Here is an 18,904-nt window from a genome sequence, read left to right on the forward strand (position 1 = left end):
TGGAGCAGGTGGCCGACCCTCCGCCAGAAAAGTTATGTCATGCTCGATCCATCTTTACAGATCCTACAGAAACTCTTTTCCCATCAGTGACATGTAAATAATACAACATGAATGCAACTGTAAAAGAAATTCAATCATTTTTATCTGACTTTTCTGGTGTTTTATGTGCAGAATATGATGCAGTTTAAAAGTCCTGTATTACACAAAAATGACTCTTGTGAGCTTTAAGTCACCTCAAAAACAGATCTGGAGTTACAAAGATGCAAAAAAAATGCAAAAAAAACCCCAAGGCACTCACTGGTTAAAAATAAAATGCCTTTATTAGTTTACGGCATGTCTTAATGGACGACTTACAAAGTCCCGACGCAAGAGCAAATCATGTGAATTAAATACAAAAACCCACCAACAGGGCTGCTCCACCTGGAAGAGGAGGTCCAGGAAGCGCTTCTTCTGAAATTTTTTTTTACAGATTTGGAGTTGTTTTATTCATATATGTTTGAGTTATTCTTTATTATATATCTTCAAAGCTCCAAATGCTCTGTTTCACCTTGTGATGTCATCATGTTAACAGTTACCAACTTACTCTTTGTTCAGTAAAGATAAACAATTCCAAAAATAAATTTATCCTCCTGATTCCGGTGAAGATTTATCAAGCTTAAAAACACAGTGGAGCACTTCCTGTATTACCACATGACATCATGAGGTGGAACCGTGTGTTTTCTGTGCAGGGTTTGTGTGTTAAAAATGTGAATGAAACAAAACACAACTCCAGGTCTGTTTGTGATGAGGAAACTGCATTAGAACAGAGATCAGAAAATGGAGCGATATAGGCTTTTTAAAAAAAATTATTATTATTTTTAAAAAGTGTTTTGAGTATGTGAATAATTAATAGTTGTACTTTATTGTTCAGTAAAGTTTTTGTACATTTTTACATGTTTGTTTGGATGCCTCGATTGTGGTTCTGTTATAAAAACATGCTTACTCTTTTTTTTTTTTTTTTTTTTTTTTAATGTATTTATTTTGGGCAAGTAAATATTTACATTCATATACAATGGAACATATGACATAAGTGAAATCAGAATAGAAATGAAAATAACAAAAAAATAAATAAAATAAAATACTAATATTGCCATATTTTCTGGGCTATTAGATGCACTCCTAAGCCTTTTCTAGTAAAATATTTGAATTATATTTTCTATTAAAATCTTGTTAATTTTCTGTGGTGTTTATCACAGCAGCGTCTCCAGCGTCTCTGTACGTGGCCCCTCCCACCAGAGCAGCACAAATGAAGACTTGTCTCTTTCCAAACGCTCTTAAAGGACGATCGTTTTGACTGTTGACCGTGACACCAAGAAAAATTTACTTATTCCTATTTACATACAAGTTCATGTTAAAACATTGTGTTGAAATTGTTTTTTTCTTAAAGTTTCAGGTTGTTCATAATATTATAATATTTTGTAAAAGAAAGAGTTCATCAATTAAAAATGATTTCTGTGACAGATTTGTGTTTTTCTGCACAAATATTTGAATTTATTGTTATTTTTGGAGTTTATATGACATGAGTTTCTGATCCGGCCCCTTTGGGATCAAAGTTGGTTCCTGGACCAAAATGAGTTTGACTCTCCTGCTCCACACTGACGAGGAACGGAATGGAGGAACGACTGAAAAAGCGAGCGCAATGTGCCACTTCTAAACACAACTAAACAACTGAGTCACTGCGAACACGCCGACAATCCGTTGGTCCCAGACAGCACCCTCCCTACACGCCACAACTGAACAAAGCCCAGAGTCACCGTGAACGCCACAAACAAAACCACTCACCCATCACACTGTTGTGTTTCCTTTAAAGTCCGGTGTGGTTTATTTGTGAAAAAAGTTCAAAACTAGACCATTTTATAATCCAGTGCATAACATTGCACTTGCTTTTTTGGTTCCTTCCTCTGTTCATTCTGCTCCGTGTGTGTTTGTGTGTTCTGTGGGTGGTGCGTCTTTGTAGTTTACTGAAGTCGTGCTGGGACATCTGAGTGAATTCGTGTATAAGGCACTCTCTTTTTTTGATTTTTGATGAGTTTGGAGGCTTGAGAGCACGTTCTACAGTCCCTGACAAAAGTCTTGTCTCTTATCCATTTTGTAGAAACAAAAGCTTATAACCTGACTTTAAATTAATCGATTGGTTTTAGAAATGTCTCATATGAAAGATAAAACCCTCCCAAATTATGCTCAATATACTAAAATTTGCTTTACTGAAGAAAGATTGATCATTTAATGAACACAGAAAGGTCAGATTTTGGCAAGACAAAAGTTTTGTCGCCTACAGAAAATTGAACTAATAATTTACTTCAAATACAAAAATATGTTGCATAACGTCAGTGAATGAAGTAGTGGTGCTGTGAGATCCAGATTTAATATCTTGTATGACTCCATGAGCTTGAAGGACGCATCCATGAGGTTCGACAATGATTCATACAATTTGTTGATGAAGTCATCAGGAATAGCAAAGAAAGCGTCTTACATGCCTCCCAGAGTTCATCAAGATTCTTTGGTTTTGCCTTCCATGCTTCCTCTTTCATTCTACCCCAGACATGCTCAATGATGTTCATGTCTGGTGACTGGGCTGGCCAGTCCTGGAGCACCTTGATCTTCTTCACCTTGAGAAACTTTGATGTAGAGATAGAAGTATGTGATGGAGCACCATCCTGCTGCAAAATCTGACCCTTTTATGGTTGGGAATGTAAGAGGAGCTAATACTTCTTGATATTTTAGGTTATTGATATTTGCCTTCCACCCTGCAAATGTCTCGCACACCCCCAGACTGGATGGAACCACAGACCAGGATTTTTCCGCCACCAAACTTAACTGTTTTCTGGGTGAATCTTGGATCCATGTGGCTCCAGTAGGTCTCCTGCAATATTTGCGGCAGCTCTGATGTAATTCAACTGAGGATTCATCTGAGAAATCCACCTTCTGCCACTTTTCCAGTGTCCATCCTTTTAACAGGCTGTGGGCCTTGGCAAATGCCACACGGTTTTTTAATTGCCTTTTGTTTAGTGCTGGTTTCTGTGCACTGATTCGACCATGGAGGCCATTTCGAGACCGAATTCTACAAACTGTTGTGGTGGACACAGGGACTTGAGGTGACCAGGCCTGGTGGAGTCTGCTGCAGTGGAAAAGGGGCCTTGGATTTTCCAATCAACAAACGGTCCTCCCGAGCAGTTGTCTTGCGGGGTCTGCTGGACCTGGGCTTGTCAAAAACATCTCCAGTCATTTCAGATCTTTTTCTTATTCTTTGTACTTGACGCTGAGACACATTGAAGGTGTCACCACCTCAGCAGTGGATCTGGTCTTCAGCCTCTTGATAATTAACGCTTTGGTCTCAGGGTGGATCTTAGGCATGTTGTCAGAGGTCAAGTTGCAGTTGATGTGAAGGTCTGGTGTGCTGGGCTTCTTTTTATACACACCCACTAATTGATTGATCAGTAACTGATCACAGGTGAGGCTGTAATCTCGGATTGGGTGCATCATATGACAAGGCCACAAGACTTTTGTCTTGCCAAAATCTGACCTTTCTGTGTTCATTAAATGATCAATCTTTCTTTAGTGAAACAAATTTATTTTAGTATATTGAGCATAATTTGGGAGGGTTTTAGCTTTCATATGAGACATTTCTAAAACCAATCGATTAATTTAAAGTCAAGTTATAAGCTTTTGTTTCTACAAAATGGATAAGTGACAAGACTTTTGTCAGGGACTGTATAGTGCAGAAAAATCCAGTACTCACTTGTTTGATGTGCAGCTGTCTGTAGTGGGACTGACAGCACGCGGTGCTTTGTTGTGATGACGTTTATGGACACCACAGTTTTATAAGAAACTTCTTTCTTTTACAATGTTTTCTTCAACTGCGATTAAAAAAGCCCAAATTATAACATAATGATCCACGGGTGTCATAAATTCTAACTAATATGTCTGCTTTAAGTTATTGCTAAGAAACATTGACCTATGTTTAGTTGCACTGTTTATGATTTGATTGTTTCTCTCTATTGTTTTATGGTTTCACAGATGTTTGGGGGATTTAATGACCGATCTATTTTATCTAATGATCTTATTTGTCAGAAAAATAAACCATGAAAATCAAATCTGTCTCGTGCCTGTTATTTCATTTGGACACTTATATGGATTTGTCCAGAGGTGGGAGTAAGAAATTGCACTTTTCTAGCAGCAGACTTTTACTCCTAGTTGAGTAACATTTTTATTGAATTAACAGTACTCTTACTTGAGTAAAAGTTGTGCTTCCTGTGTACTGTGAGTGAGTCTAAAGTGACAAAACTTTATGTGACAATATGAAATGATTTGAAGATTTGTGTTTCTTGCAGCTCCTTCACATCTGGTTAGTTTCTCATTTTTGTGTCTGTCCAGATTCTGTGCTTCTTATTGTGATTGTGATTATTTAAGGTTGAATCATTTCAATTATATTCACTTCAAATTATAAATCAAATGTTAAAGACAGTTACTTTTTTAAGTTACTCTTACTTGAGTAGTACTTTTCCCAAATATCTTTTTTACTCTCACTTAAGTCATTTCTTGGACCACTATTTTGTACGTTGAGTATGAGTAATATGTGATCAATATGAGTATTCATGGTCCTGTTTAAGTGTCTGATTTTTAACACAAAGATGAGAGGGACAAACTCAAACGGAACAAAACACAACTCCAGATATGTTTGTGATGAGGAAACAACATTATAACATCCATCCATCCATCCATCCATTTTCTTCCGCTTATCCGGCGGGGGCAACAGTCTAAGCAGGGACTCCCAGACTTCCTTCACCCCAGACACATCCTCCAGCTCCTCCAGGGGACCCTGAGGTGTTCCCAGGCCAGCCCAGAGACATAGTCCCTCCAGCGTGCCCTGGGTCTTCCCTGGGGCCTCCTCCCGGTGGGACATGAACACCTCCTGAGGGAGACGCCCAGGAGGCATCCGGAACAGATGCCTGAGCCACCTCAGCTGGCTCCTCTCAACGTGAAGGAGCAGCGGCTCTACTCCGAGCTCCTCCCGTGTGACTGAGCTCCTCACCCTATCTCTAAGGGAGCGCCCAGCCACCCTGCGGAAGAAACCCATTTCGAGCGCTTGTATCCGCGATCTTGTCCTTTCGGTCACTACCCAGAGCTCATGACCAGAGGTGAGAGTAGGAACGAAGACTGACCGGTAATCGAGAGCTTCGCCTTTCGACTCAGCTCCTCTTCAATCTCAGCTCCTGTCAATCTCACTCTCCATCCTCCCCTCACTCGTGAACAAGACCCCGAGATACTTGAACTCCTCCACTTGAGGCAAGGCAACATTTTAACATAGATTAGAAAATAGTGTGATATGGGACATTTAAAAATAGTTTAAAGCAGCTCACATCAAGGGCCTTTTTTTTCTTTTTCATTTTAGCACATTTTTCAAAACTAGATTTAGTTTAATCACTTGATTCAAATATGTTTCTGAACAGGGGCTCAGGCGTTCAAATCATTTGTAACATTTGTCATCATTTCTCACAGTTGTGCACAGCTCTCATTCACAAACACACATGACTCTGTGTGTGCTCTTACTGTCTTGTCAAAGCCTGATCCTGTCAGGTCTCAGAAGCTCAGCAGGGCTGGGCCTGGTCAGTACTTGGATGGGAGACACTGGGAAAATCAAGAGCCACAGGGGGGTGCCAGTCACAAAAATTGTCATCGTGTCCTGAGGCAAGACACTTCACCTGCATTGCCTAGTATGAAAGTGATGTGTGAGTGCTGGTAATGGTTAGAAGGGCTGATGGTGCAGATTGGCAGCCTTGCTTCTGTCAGTCTGCCCCAGGGCAACTGTGGCTACAGTAGTAGTTGAGTGAATGAATTATGAGCTGTAAAGTGCTTTGTGTGTCTTGAAAGGCTATGAAGATAAATATATTGCAAAATGGGAGAGTGTGTAAACTTGATCGGAGAACTTGTAGAATATAATGTGAGAATGTGTAGAACAAAACTTTGAACATGAAATTGTTGAATTTGCAGTCACGGTTAAAAAAAACACACAAGTGTTTAAAAAAAATGTGTGCACTTGTGAATTGAAATTTTCACTTGTGGAAAATATTTACACACACAAGAGAAAAATATGAATAAATGTGCACAGAGGTCAGACCCCTGCCCACACTCACAGAGGTCAGACCCCTGCCCACACTCACAGAGGTCAGACCCAGGCCCACACTCACAGAGGTCAGACCAGGCCCACACTCACAGAGGTCAGACCCAGGCCCACACTCACAGAGGTCAGACTCAGGCCCACACTCACAGAGGTCAGACCCACACTCACAGAGGTCAGACCCCTGCCCACACTCACAGAGGTCAGACCCCTGCCCACACTCACAGAGGTCAGACCCACACTCACAGAGGTCAGACCCACACTCACAGAGGTCAGACCCAGGCCCACACTCACAGAGGTCAGATCCACACTCACAGAGGTCAGATCCACACTCACAGAGGTCAGACCCCTGCCCACACTCACAGAGGTCAGACCCAGGCCCACACTCACAGAGGTCAGGCCCACACTCAAAGAGGTGAGCAGAGTTTGGATGTTTCATGTGTGAAAAGATTACAATAGTTGGAATGCATAAGGTGAATGAGAAACAACTTTGGACCACTGCAAAATGTTTAAAATGAATAAGTTCTGTTTAAAAAAAAAATTAAGACAGTAAAATATATTACAGTACCTTAAGATTTAACTATTTTAATTGCAATAATCTAAAACCCTTTCTTTCACTTAGAAATGCTGTTTTATTTCTGTTTATTAGTATATTGTGAAATTCAATCAACACCACATTCTTAATTATAACATGATAATAATTTATTTAATTCTATCCATCCATTTTCTCCATGTCCCCAGCTTCACCCTGGAATCTGGGAGAAGTCTGGAGATCCAGTCATCGAGTCCCCGCCCCTGTCTGTTGTACAGGCAGGTGAATGCGGCATTTGTTTGAACAAAGCCTGCGTCAGGATGGACTCAACAGGCCCAAAAAGAAACCTGGTGAGTCCCCTACAGATTACAGATTACATACCCCAAAATGTAGTTTGTAACATAATCCATTAAATTACTTAAAGTGAGTATCGTAATCTGAATACTTTGGATTACTTGATATTGTCATGCTTTTTAAAACTACATGAATGTAACAACCACATCCTGAAAATTCTTGTTTGTTCTCTTCAAATTGTCTGTTGAGCCCAAATCTCCATGAACAGACTTTTGTTTACTGTAGAGAAGCAAAGATGAGGATCTTAACATAAAAAAGTTTTATCTGCTTAAAGACAATAAAAAGTCCAGTCTTTACTTAAACATATTAAAATATTATTGATCGAGAAATGCTTTTTATATAAGATCACTGCTGCCTTCAATCATGTCCAACTACTGTTAGTGTCATATTGTTTAGTCCTGGTTTAGACGTGGTTTAGTCCAAAATGTGAAACCAGGAAAATACCCCAATGTAATCCATTTATTTCAACAAAGTAACTGTAATCCAATTACCTCTCATGGAAACAGTAACTGTAACTGAATACAGTTACTCATAATTTGTACTCTGATTATGTAATGCCGGTACATGTAATCTGTTACTCCCCAACACTGAGCACTCGTGTGTTTTTTTCACGGTGAGTGCAAATTCAACACACACGTATATGAAAAAGGGCAATTACAAGTTCAAAGTTTTGTTCTACACATTCTCACATTATATTCTACAAGTTCTCAAATCATGTTTACACACTCTCCCATTTTGCAACATATTAACCTTCATTAAAGGCACTGTATAAATGCAATAATTAATTACTGATCAGAGAATTCAGCTTTCTTTTTCAATACACAGTTGGTCTGTTCACATGTGGTAAAGGACTTTACCCCAAACTCTGTTTATTTCAATAGACACTCAAACAGAACAGCAACATTCTGAAATTTGTGAGCATCAAAAATCTAAGAGGTAAAGTGAAATCTGAGTCAAACAGAGAGCAGGGTCTTGTGAGAATTATTCTGTGTTGATCATGCTGATTCACTCAATATTTTACACCTTAGAACGACAACAGGTAAGAAACATGCTGTCTATCTATGGTTCTATAAAAACGACATGTTATTTTGTGCTTTGAAACGCTAAGAGGCAGAAAACGGGCGGATGTGGACCCCGTGGCATGTACCCACCCGTGATAAAGTGTACCGGGTCAGCTTTATTGTAAATTTTCTTGCTGTATAACAGGGGTGCTCACACTTTTTCAGCATGTGAGCTACTTACAAAATGACCAAGTCAAAATGATCGACCTAATACAAAGCCAAGCAAACTGCACTGAAACACTCTGTGCCCCTTTTTTGGACCCTCCCCCACAGTTTGAGAACCTCTTCTTTAAGAGAACTTCCTCTGGCACTTTACACAAAACTGTGAAAAAAGTGAAGGAAGATTTTTAAACCTGTTTTTTAAAGTTCCAAACTGGAGTTAGCATTCTTTTCTGGTTTTGCAGTGATATTTACCAGCTTCTGCACGTTTACCAAACCAAACGCACATCGTGACAAACACAGATGCATTTGTGCACTTTTGTTAGACAAACTTCAGCCAAATGTGGCAGTAGGTCTGTTCTGTAGATCCGCTCTATGCTATAGACCTGCTTTGTGCCAACACTGGAACACAAATTTAGACTGGTTTTTGCTTCACGTTTGGTCTTGTTCTTCTAATCAGCCGCACTGTGGGAGGGGCTTGTGTTCGCTGTACGCAGGAAGGAGCGAGAGCGTGAAAAGGCGAGGGGCGGCGTGCTGACGTGAGGCAGATGGACAGGTAGGATGTTTAGGAAGTTGAACCTGCCCTGTGATGCACGCTGGTACACGAGGGCACACGCTGTCGCAGACGAGCCGTGCATAGGGAGCGTGTGTGTTTGTGATGTGCCGTAGAGTCTCCGCGGGTTTCAAATGTGCGCACAGGCTGCACTGAGACGCCCCACACGCTCCTGCACCCGCTACAAGTTTATTACCAACAGCAGCGGCCGTAATGAAATATGATCACACTTGTTGAGTGTCAGACCTCGAGTGAGAGACAAGACCGAGTCCAAACGCGAGTCCGAGGCGAGACACGGCGATCTACCCACACGACCTTGGCGATCGACTGGTAGATCGCAATTGACGTATTGAGCACCCCTGCTGTATACGCTAAATCAACAAGTTAATGTTTTGTCAGATGGCGAGTATAAAGCTACCTCACTTTCTGTGTTTTGTCAGAGACGTCATCCCAGGGTGACAGTTGTACTTTGTAATCAGCTTGAATCTCTGTGACCTGCTAATACTAATAATAAAATGGCCTGTACTCAGACCTTTCCATCTCCTGTGCTTTTTTCCTAGGACACACACTGACTCCTTCCAAAAAGCCCACGGTCTCACACTCAGGTGGTGTGTGTGTCTTGCAAGGAGGGGAGAGGTGCACCAGTGAACTTCATGGCTGTGTTCAGTGCAGGGCTCTCGTGTTGTGGTCAGTGCAGATGATGATGATGAGTGATGCAAAGCCTCTGTCACACTTTGAAACACTTTCCTCCACAAACAGGAGCACTCAGGAGCTGCTCTGGTGTGGGGCATGTCCAGGACTTTGTCAGGTTTACTGTCACTATGCAGAACGCAGAACTTCAAGTGCATCTAAAACACCAACAACTACAGAGACAGAAGAGGGACGTGTGCGTCATTTGAATCTTTAAAAAGTGACCAGTTGTGTGAAAAATGTGGTTAAACTTGAAGCTGTGAAGAATTGGGATGTAGACAATGTGTTAAAAAGTGAGAAAGTCAGACTAACTAGATGTGTTTGAAAATAACATTAGTTTGTTACATTTGCACTGTTGTAAATCCCTCAATACCTGGAGGGAAATAGGCCGGATCTCTGTCAGCTGGAGTCGTACGTAGTTCCTGTTTACCATTAACTTAAACAGGTCTCTGTGGAGCATTTCAAAGACCAGATACTGCAGGTAAAAGAACGTGAAGCGCTCCACAGAGTGAACTATGTTAGTGCAAGACGGAGTCCAGGACACTGAGCTCCTCAAAGATGAACACGTAAGGACACACTGTCAAGTCAAACCATGATATTCGATATGTAAAGTTATACAGAACAGAAAGGCAGCACCGGGATTTAAACTAACTAACCAAAGAAGCGCATTGTTACTTCTTTGGTTGTTCACTGAAGTTCATTTTTACTTCAGCAGAGGTGAGTTATAATTTTACATGTGTTGTAAATTCAGTGTCAGTGTCTATTTTGCCAGATAAAAAAAAATAAATAAAAAAAATAAAGGTTACTCTTAGGACTGTGACCATTAATCTGGACAATCATGACAAGTGGACTATATATGGACGACTACTTTAATGATACTTTAGTGTGTCTCATTTTAGTGATCTATGCTTTGATCAGCCAGTGTAACATGACACACATGATTTACCTCGTGCTCCACGTCTCTGAACCGTGTCTCTTTTAAGATTTTAACAGTCACAGTGTTCTTACTGTCCATGGTCTGGCACTGAAGCAGCCCTCACCAAGCCAGGCCTGGAGGGAGGAAGTCTGGGTCAGGTCCAGCAGGGTGTGTGACCCACACTCTCCTCTGAACAGTTCTGAGAGGCTACGCAAGAAAGACAAGAACAAATCCTAAAATCATATGCACTGAACAATTAACAATCAAGAAAGAGCTAAAACCTGTCTGTTTTATAACATATATTTGCACACATTACCACGTGCAAAGTAGATTTTGCAGTACTGGATCAAAAAATATTTATGCTGAAGAAAACTGAAAGATGTTGGAATAGCAAACAACATCAACACCACTTTTGTACTGTAATGTGTTATGTGCTCTCGAAAATCAAGCAAGGCCTGTACACATCTCACAGTGTGACTCTCTCTATGTACTCAGTACACTCTGTATACTCTGTATACTCTGTATACTCTGTATACTCTGTACACTCTGTACACTCTGTATACTCTGTATACTCTGTACACTCTGTACACTCTGTATACTCTGTATACTCTGTACACTCTGTACACTCTCTGTACACTCTGTACACTCTGTACACTCTGTATACTCTGTATACTCTGTACACTCTGTATACTCTGTACACTCTGTATACTCTGTATACTCTGTACACTCTGTATACTCTGTATACTCTGTACACTCTGTATACTCTGTATACTCTGTACACTCTGTACACTCTGTATACTCTGTATACTCAGTACACTCTGTATACTCTGTATACTCTGTACACTCTGTACACTCTGTATACTCTGTACACTCTGTACTCTGTACTCTGTACACTCTGTATACTCTGTATACTCTGTACACTCTGTACACTCTGTATACTCTGTATACTCTGTACACTCTGTACACTCTGTATACTCTGTACACTCTGTACACTCTGTACACTCTGTATACTCTGTACACTCTGTATACTCTGTATACTCTGTATACACTCTGTACACTCTGTATACTCTGTACACTCTGTACACTCTGTATACTCTGTATACTCTGTACACTCTGTACACTCTGTATACTCTGTACACTCTGTACACTCTGTACACTCTGTATACTCTGTACACTCTGTACACTCTGTACACTCTGTATACTCTGTACACTCTGTATACTCTGTACACTCTGTATACTCTGTACACTCTGTATACTCTGTACACTCTGTACACTCTGTACACTCTGTACACTCTGTACACTCTGTACACTCTGTACACTCTGTATACTCTGTACACTCTGTATACTCTGTATACTCTGTACACTCTGTATACTCTGTACACTCTGTATACTCTGTATACTCTGTACACTCTGTACACTCTGTACACTCTGTATACTCTGTACTCTGTATACTCTGTACACTCTGTATACTCTGTACACTCTGTATACTCTGTAACACTCTGTACACTCTGTATACTCTGTACACTCTGTATACTCTGTATACTCTGTACACTCTGTATACTCTGTATACTCTGTATACTCTGTACACTCTGTATACTCTGTACACTCTGTACTCTGTACTCTGTACACTCTGTACACTCTGTATCTGTACACTCTGTATACTCTGTATACTCTGTACACTCTGTATACTCTGTATACTCTGTACACTCTGTATACTCTGTATACTCTGTATACTCAGTACACTCTGTATACTCTGTACACTCTGTATACTCTGTATACTCTGTACACTCTGTACACTCTGTATACTCTGTATACTCTGTATACTCTGTACTCTGTATACTCTGTACACTCTGTACACTCTGTATACTCTGTACACTCTGTATACTCTGTACACTCTGTATACTCTGTATACTCAGTACACTCTGTATACTCTGTATACTCTGTATACTCTGTACACTCTGTATACTCAGTACACTTTGTATACTCTGTATACTCAGTACACTTTGTATACTCTGTAAACTCTGTACAGTCTTCAGTGTTGGGAAGGTGACTTTTAAAATGTATTCCCTACAGATTACAAACCCCAAAATGTAGTTTGTAACATAATCCATAATTACTTAAAGTGAGTAACGTAATCTGAATACTTTGGATTACTTGATTTGCTGTAGAGAAGGAAAGACGAGGAAATCTTCATATAAGATGTTTTGTCTGCTAAAAAAAAAAAAAAAAAGTCCAGACTTTCCTTAACCATATTAAAAATATTATTGATAGAAGAGGAGGAGACACAGTCCACACAGCATGGTTTAGTCCTGTTAAATCCTGTTTAGACCTGGTTTTAGACCTGGTTTAGTCCTGTTTTAGACCTGGTTTAGACCTGGTTTAGACCTGGTTTAGACCTGGTTTAGACCTGGTTTAGAGCTGGTTTAGTTAGTAACTGTAATCCAATTACCACTCATTGAAACAGTAACTGTAACTGAATACAGTTACTCATAATTTGTACTCTGATTACGTAACTCCGGTACATGTAATCTGTTACTCCCCAACACTGACAGTCTTTATTCTGTGCTGAGACGCTTCTCTTTGATTCACATGTGAAAGCTTTTGCTGTTCCTTTTCTGATGCTCACAGTCTGTAGAATGTTGTCTTGTCATTCTCGACAGTGTCAGGGTCAAAGTCATTTATCATTTGCTGTAGTGTTGAAAAAACAAGCTGGACTCACGGATCATGTGTTTGTGGATGAGAGCTGCGTCCAGTGTTCTGAGAAAGAGTCTGAAAAGTGTGACAACTGATGACAAATGTTTCAAATGATTTAACCTGAGCCTCTGTTCAGATACATGTTTGAATCAAATGATCAAACTACACTAAGTTTCAACAAAGTGATAAAACCATAAAACCATTGAAAAAAAAAAAAAAAAAAAAAAAAAAAAAAAGCAAAATAGTGTTTTTGTGTGGCCCCTGAGATCAGGACTGAGACTCTGAGCTGCTCTGTCACATGTAGGAAAACAGAGCACAGTGTGACAGTTTGGATGGTCAAACTACTTTTGAAGGATGATTTATCAGTTTTGAATGAAAAAAAAAAAAAAAGCATTTTGCTGAGGTAAAACTTTATTTAGGCAAACAAAAATTCTGTTTAGGATTTTGTGTGAGCTGTTTTACAAATGTCATTTTTCAGTAACACCAAAGTGATTGAAAAAAAACCAAAAACAAAAACAAAAAAAAAAAAAAAAACGGTCTCCAAACACATAATCAGCACATTTGTAAACTCTTACGATGCTACTCCTCGTCTGGTCACACGGGGGCAGACTCGCACTGCGCACAAACCCCGCCAGCTTCCTCCGCTTCAGCTTTGAGATAAAAAAAAAATACTAAATAAATAAATAAAAATCTCTGGGCGTGTGTCAGGACTGTGGAGTGTGGATGAGTTATCACAGCCCATCCTGTAAACTGAGCACGGCCAAGACAAATACGCACCCTCCACCGCAGAAGGCACCCTGATGAATGGGCTGATAGGTGCACCGCGTCTCCTATGGGTGCTCAGATAGGACTTTTAATGTGAGAGGGTGTGTCAAGTGCTCTTATAGTCTTTTGTGGAGTGTCGGAGAATTAAGACTTCAGTTTAACATGTGGAGGAGGAGAACAGGAGCCTCAGAGCACAGATTTTATGCATTATTTTATGTTTTGTCCTTCCAATTCCATTCACTTCAAAATATACTAGTAAATCAGATCTCACTAACAGTTACTCTTTTAGTTACTCTTGCTTCAGTAGTAGTTTTGCTACTACTTTGTACTTCTACTTTTATTTCCAATATTATTTTGAAGTAAAGTGACTCTTATTTGAGTATAATTAATGGTTTTTCTATCACCTCTTTGTATATTTTTATGGAGGACATCAAGAAGGAAACTACAGTAGCCTCAGAGGGTCAAAACCAGTGTTGGGAAGGTTACTTTTAAAATGTATTCTCCTACAGATTACAGATTACAGACCCCAGAATGTAGTTTGTAACATAATCCATTAAATTACTTAAAGTGAGTAAGGTAATCTGAATACTTTGGATTACTTGATATTGTCATGTTTTTTAAAACTACATGAATGTAGCGAACACATCGTGAAAATTCTTGTTTGTTCTCTTCAAATTGGCCCTGGTTGAGACCTGGTTTAGTCCTGGTTTAGACCTGGTTTAGTCCTGGTTTAGTCCTGGTTTTAGTCCTAGTTTAGACCTAGATTAGACGTGGTTTAGTCCTGGTTTAGACTTGGTTTAGACCTGGTTTAGTCCTGGTTTAGACTTGGTTTAGACCTCGTTTTAGTCCTGGTTTTATACTGGTTTAGTCCAAAATGTGAAAACGGGAAAATACCACCATGTAATCCATTTATTTCAACAAAGTAACTGTAATCCAATTACCTCTCACTGAAACAGTAACTGTAACTGAATACAGTTACTCATAATTTGTACTCTGATTACGTAACTCCAGTACATGTAATCTGTTACTCTCCAACACTGGTCAAAACATATACACTCAGAGGGGAGATGCATAGTTAGTTAAATCCAGTAACATTCAAGAACATAAATACGTAAAGAAGATAACATTATGACTATTGATCCACCCTCACGTTCCGTCTCGCACTCTCAGGTCTGCAGATCAACTCCAGCTCACTGTCCCAAAAACTAAACGTAAACTTCGTGGGGACTGTGCGTTTTCTGTTTCTGCCCCTCGACTGTGGAACCAGTCGCCATTAGAGATTAGAGGCCGAGTCTGTACCTGTTTTTAAATCACTCCTAAAAACGCAACTTTTTTCACTGGCTTTTAGTGACATGTATATTTGTTGAGTATTTTACTGTTTTTCTATGTTTTTAGTAGCTGTATTTTATGTGTACCATGTATTTCTTTTACTGTGATTGTTTGTCTGTCCTGTGTTTGTGTCCAGCACTTTGGTTTACTGTCAAGTTTTTAAAGTGCTTTAGAAATAAAGTTGGTATGGTATTGTCATAATGGCACTGTACCTGATTTAAAAATGTGAAAAACAAAACTAGATCATCTAAAGTTCTTCCTCACTGACTTTCTGCATTCTGAGCATCCTCATCATTCACCACAATGTGTTTATAACAACTTTTTATAACTTAAGAACAACTGGCTTAACATTATGAAAGTCTTGATTATCAGACAATAAAATGCTTTTCTTAACATCCTTATTTTGAACTCGAGCTGCCTATTCAATACACATACAGAGTAATGTTGTCACGATACTAACATTTCAAACTCAATACTCATTCTGATACAATGGATTTATGATACAATCTTTCTTTACTTCGACAACAGAATGTGATTTTCAAAATTAAATGTATCATTTAAGGTGCTTTCTGTACACTTTTTATAGTATTTGTTCATGATAAAGGGAGGATAGAGCAGATTCAGACAGAGTCTTGAGTCTTGATGTGAAGGAGCCTGAGGGAGTAACAACAGAGGACACTGACAACACTCTGAGTTAAAGTGAAGAATGATTTATATTTAAATTGTATTATGAGTGACTGAGGAGCTCAGTCACACAGAGGAGCTCGGAGTAGAGCCGCTGCTCCTCCACATCGAGAGATGCCAGTTGAGGTGGCTCGAGGATCTGTTCTGGATACCTTCTGGACCTCTCTCGGGAGGTGTTCCAGGCATGTCCCACAGGAAGAAGGCCCGAGGGAGGGACTATGTCTCTGGGCTGGCCTGGGAGGAGCTGGAGGACATGTCTGGGGTGAAGGAAGTCTGGGAGTCCCTGCTTAAACTGCTGCCTCCATGACCCTGCCCCGGATAAGTGGAAGAAAATGAGAACATGGATGGATGGATGTATTATGAGTGGATTCAAGAATTATTTTACAATAACAAAAAAAAAAAAGGAAAAAAAAAAAAGAGCTTGTTTTCCCATAAACAAAATAAAATAAAGTGCACTTGTGTATAGTGAAAGCCCTTTACAATGTCTATTCCTGTGTGTTCAGTGTTCATTCAGTGTTCAGTGTGTCTGTAGTCAGTCTGACTACAGGTTACCAGGCTGTTCAGCTCTTTGGGCCGGGACTTGCCATTCACTATTTGAAGATGATCCTTTCTCCTCTGTAAGTCTGCAGCTCTCAACTGCAGATGTGAAGATCCCAACTCAGTTCTCTGCAGTTCTCAACTCAACTCCAAACAAGAAACCAGTGGAGGATAACTTGTGCTAACAAAAGCTATGGGGTTTCCCAGACTTCCGTGGGCTCTCAGCAAACAGGACTTCAGGATCAATCATAGAAAATCAAGAGCAGAATGTCGATTCACCACATTAGCTTCACAACAACACGAGCGAGGGGCAGTTCTGTGGTCAGTGACGGATGACAGACTTTGCACCTTATGCAACTTCAGACTAAATTTCTATTGGTCACTCAGTGTGTCTATCAAAACACATTTATAACATCTTTTTACAGCTTTTTAAAATCACATTTAAATTAAGGAACATATTTATGTACTTATATTTAAATGTTATTCCTCAATATTTATTCCAATTGTGATTTTAACCAAGTGTTTATGAATATTTATTTGTTTTAATCACATTTTTAACACTGGGTTACAACTTTCTTTTCTATTCCCATGTGTGTTATATGTGTGTAATCCTCAGTGGTGCAGTAGCAGTGTTGGGGAGTAGCAGATTACATGGAGGTATTTTCCTGTTTTCACATTTTGGGCTATATCCCCTCCTTTTTTTTTTTTTCCCGGTAATTCCACTCATTGCTGGAAACTAAACCAAATCCAAACTAGATCAAAACCAGGTCTAAACCAAGACTAAAACCAGGTCTAAACTACATCTAAACTAGATCTAAACCAGGACTAAAACCAGGACTAAAAACCAGGTCTAAACTAGATCTAAACCAGGACTAAAACCAGGTTTAAAAACAGGTCTAAAACCAGGTCTAAACCAGGACTAAACCAAGACTAAACCAGGACTAAAACCAGGTCTAAACTAGGTCTAAACCAGGTCTAAAACAGGTCTAAACCCAGACTAAACCTGGACTAAACCAGGACTAAACCAGGGCTAAACCAGGACTAAAACCAGGTCTAAACTTGATCCAAACCAGGTCTAAAACCAGGTTTAAAAACAGGTCTAAAACCAGGTCTAAACCAGGACTAAACCAAGACTAAACCAGGACTAAAACCAGGTCTAAACTAGGTCTAAACCAGGTCTAAACAGGTCTAAACCCAGACTAAACCTGGACTAAACCAGGACTAAACCTGGACTAAACCAGGACTAAACCAGGACTAAACCAGGACTAAACCAGGACTAAACCAGGACTAAACAGGACTAAAACAGGATTTAACAGGACTAAACCAGGACTAAACCAGGACTAAAGCAGGACTAAACCAGGACTAAAACAGGATTTAACAGGACTAAACCAGGACTAAACCAGGACTAAACCTGGACTAAACCAGGACTAAAGCAGGACTAAACCAGGACTAAAACAGGATTTAACAGGACTAAACCATGCTGCGTGGACCGTGTCTCCTCCTCTTCTATCAATAATATTTTTAAAACATTTTATGTTACGATTTCCTCGTCTTTGCTTCTCTACAGCAAATCAAGTAATCCAAAGTATTCAGATTACATTACTCACTTTAAGTAATTTAATGGATTATGTTACAAACTACATTCTGGGGTCTGTAATCTGTAATCTGTAGGGGAATACATTTGAAAAGTCACCTTCCCAACACTGTGCAGTAGGTTGATAGTGTCCATGCGTGTATACTACAGTAGTGCTCTGACACTTGTTCTGATACAGCTCAACATCATTCTAAACACATTCATGAAAGGTTCATTTCTGTTCTGTCATTGTAGTCATTTTAGTATTAATACTTGCTCAAAAGAGTGTCTAGTTTCAGTCCTAGTTTTAGTCCTGTTCATCTGATACTTCTGATCCTTCTGAAAACCCTAGAGTTTCCTCCCCTTGTCCCCTCCCAGTACTACTGAAATGACTGCACGTCACACCAGGTTTGAGACATTATTGTATACACTTTTGTATCATGCTTTAGTAAATTTATGGACTTGAATATTTATGGACTTGTGGGCGGAGCCATGTACAGGGTTTGAAGTGTCTGACAGACCAGAACTGAGCTGAAAAATGAGTTCTGTCAACAGGCAGTGTAGGCCCACATCATACAGACAGAATTATACAGACACATGATGCTTTAGTTCTCATAGTTTCATCTAATTTTTTCTTCTAAATGTAAATCTCACTTCAGACTCTGGATGTGATAATGAAGTGAGACGAGGTAAAACCTGTGAGGATGTAACAGACAAACCTTCTGTAAAGACAGCTCTGATCACAGCTGTGAGACTCATATATACAGTATGTCAAGACAAATGCAGGATATTCCAATTTATCTAATAGCAAACTAACTAAACAGGACAAGAACTACTGATAGGGATGATGTCATGACTTGGTAGCCAGATAACACCCCGGATGGAGTCTGATTGGACTGA

This window comes from Boleophthalmus pectinirostris, unplaced genomic scaffold, assembly GCF_026225935.1.
Source record: "Boleophthalmus pectinirostris isolate CB_2022bp ecotype Guang Dong unplaced genomic scaffold, ASM2622593v1 HiC_scaffold_14, whole genome shotgun sequence".
NCBI lineage: Eukaryota > Metazoa > Chordata > Actinopteri > Gobiiformes > Gobiidae > Boleophthalmus > Boleophthalmus pectinirostris.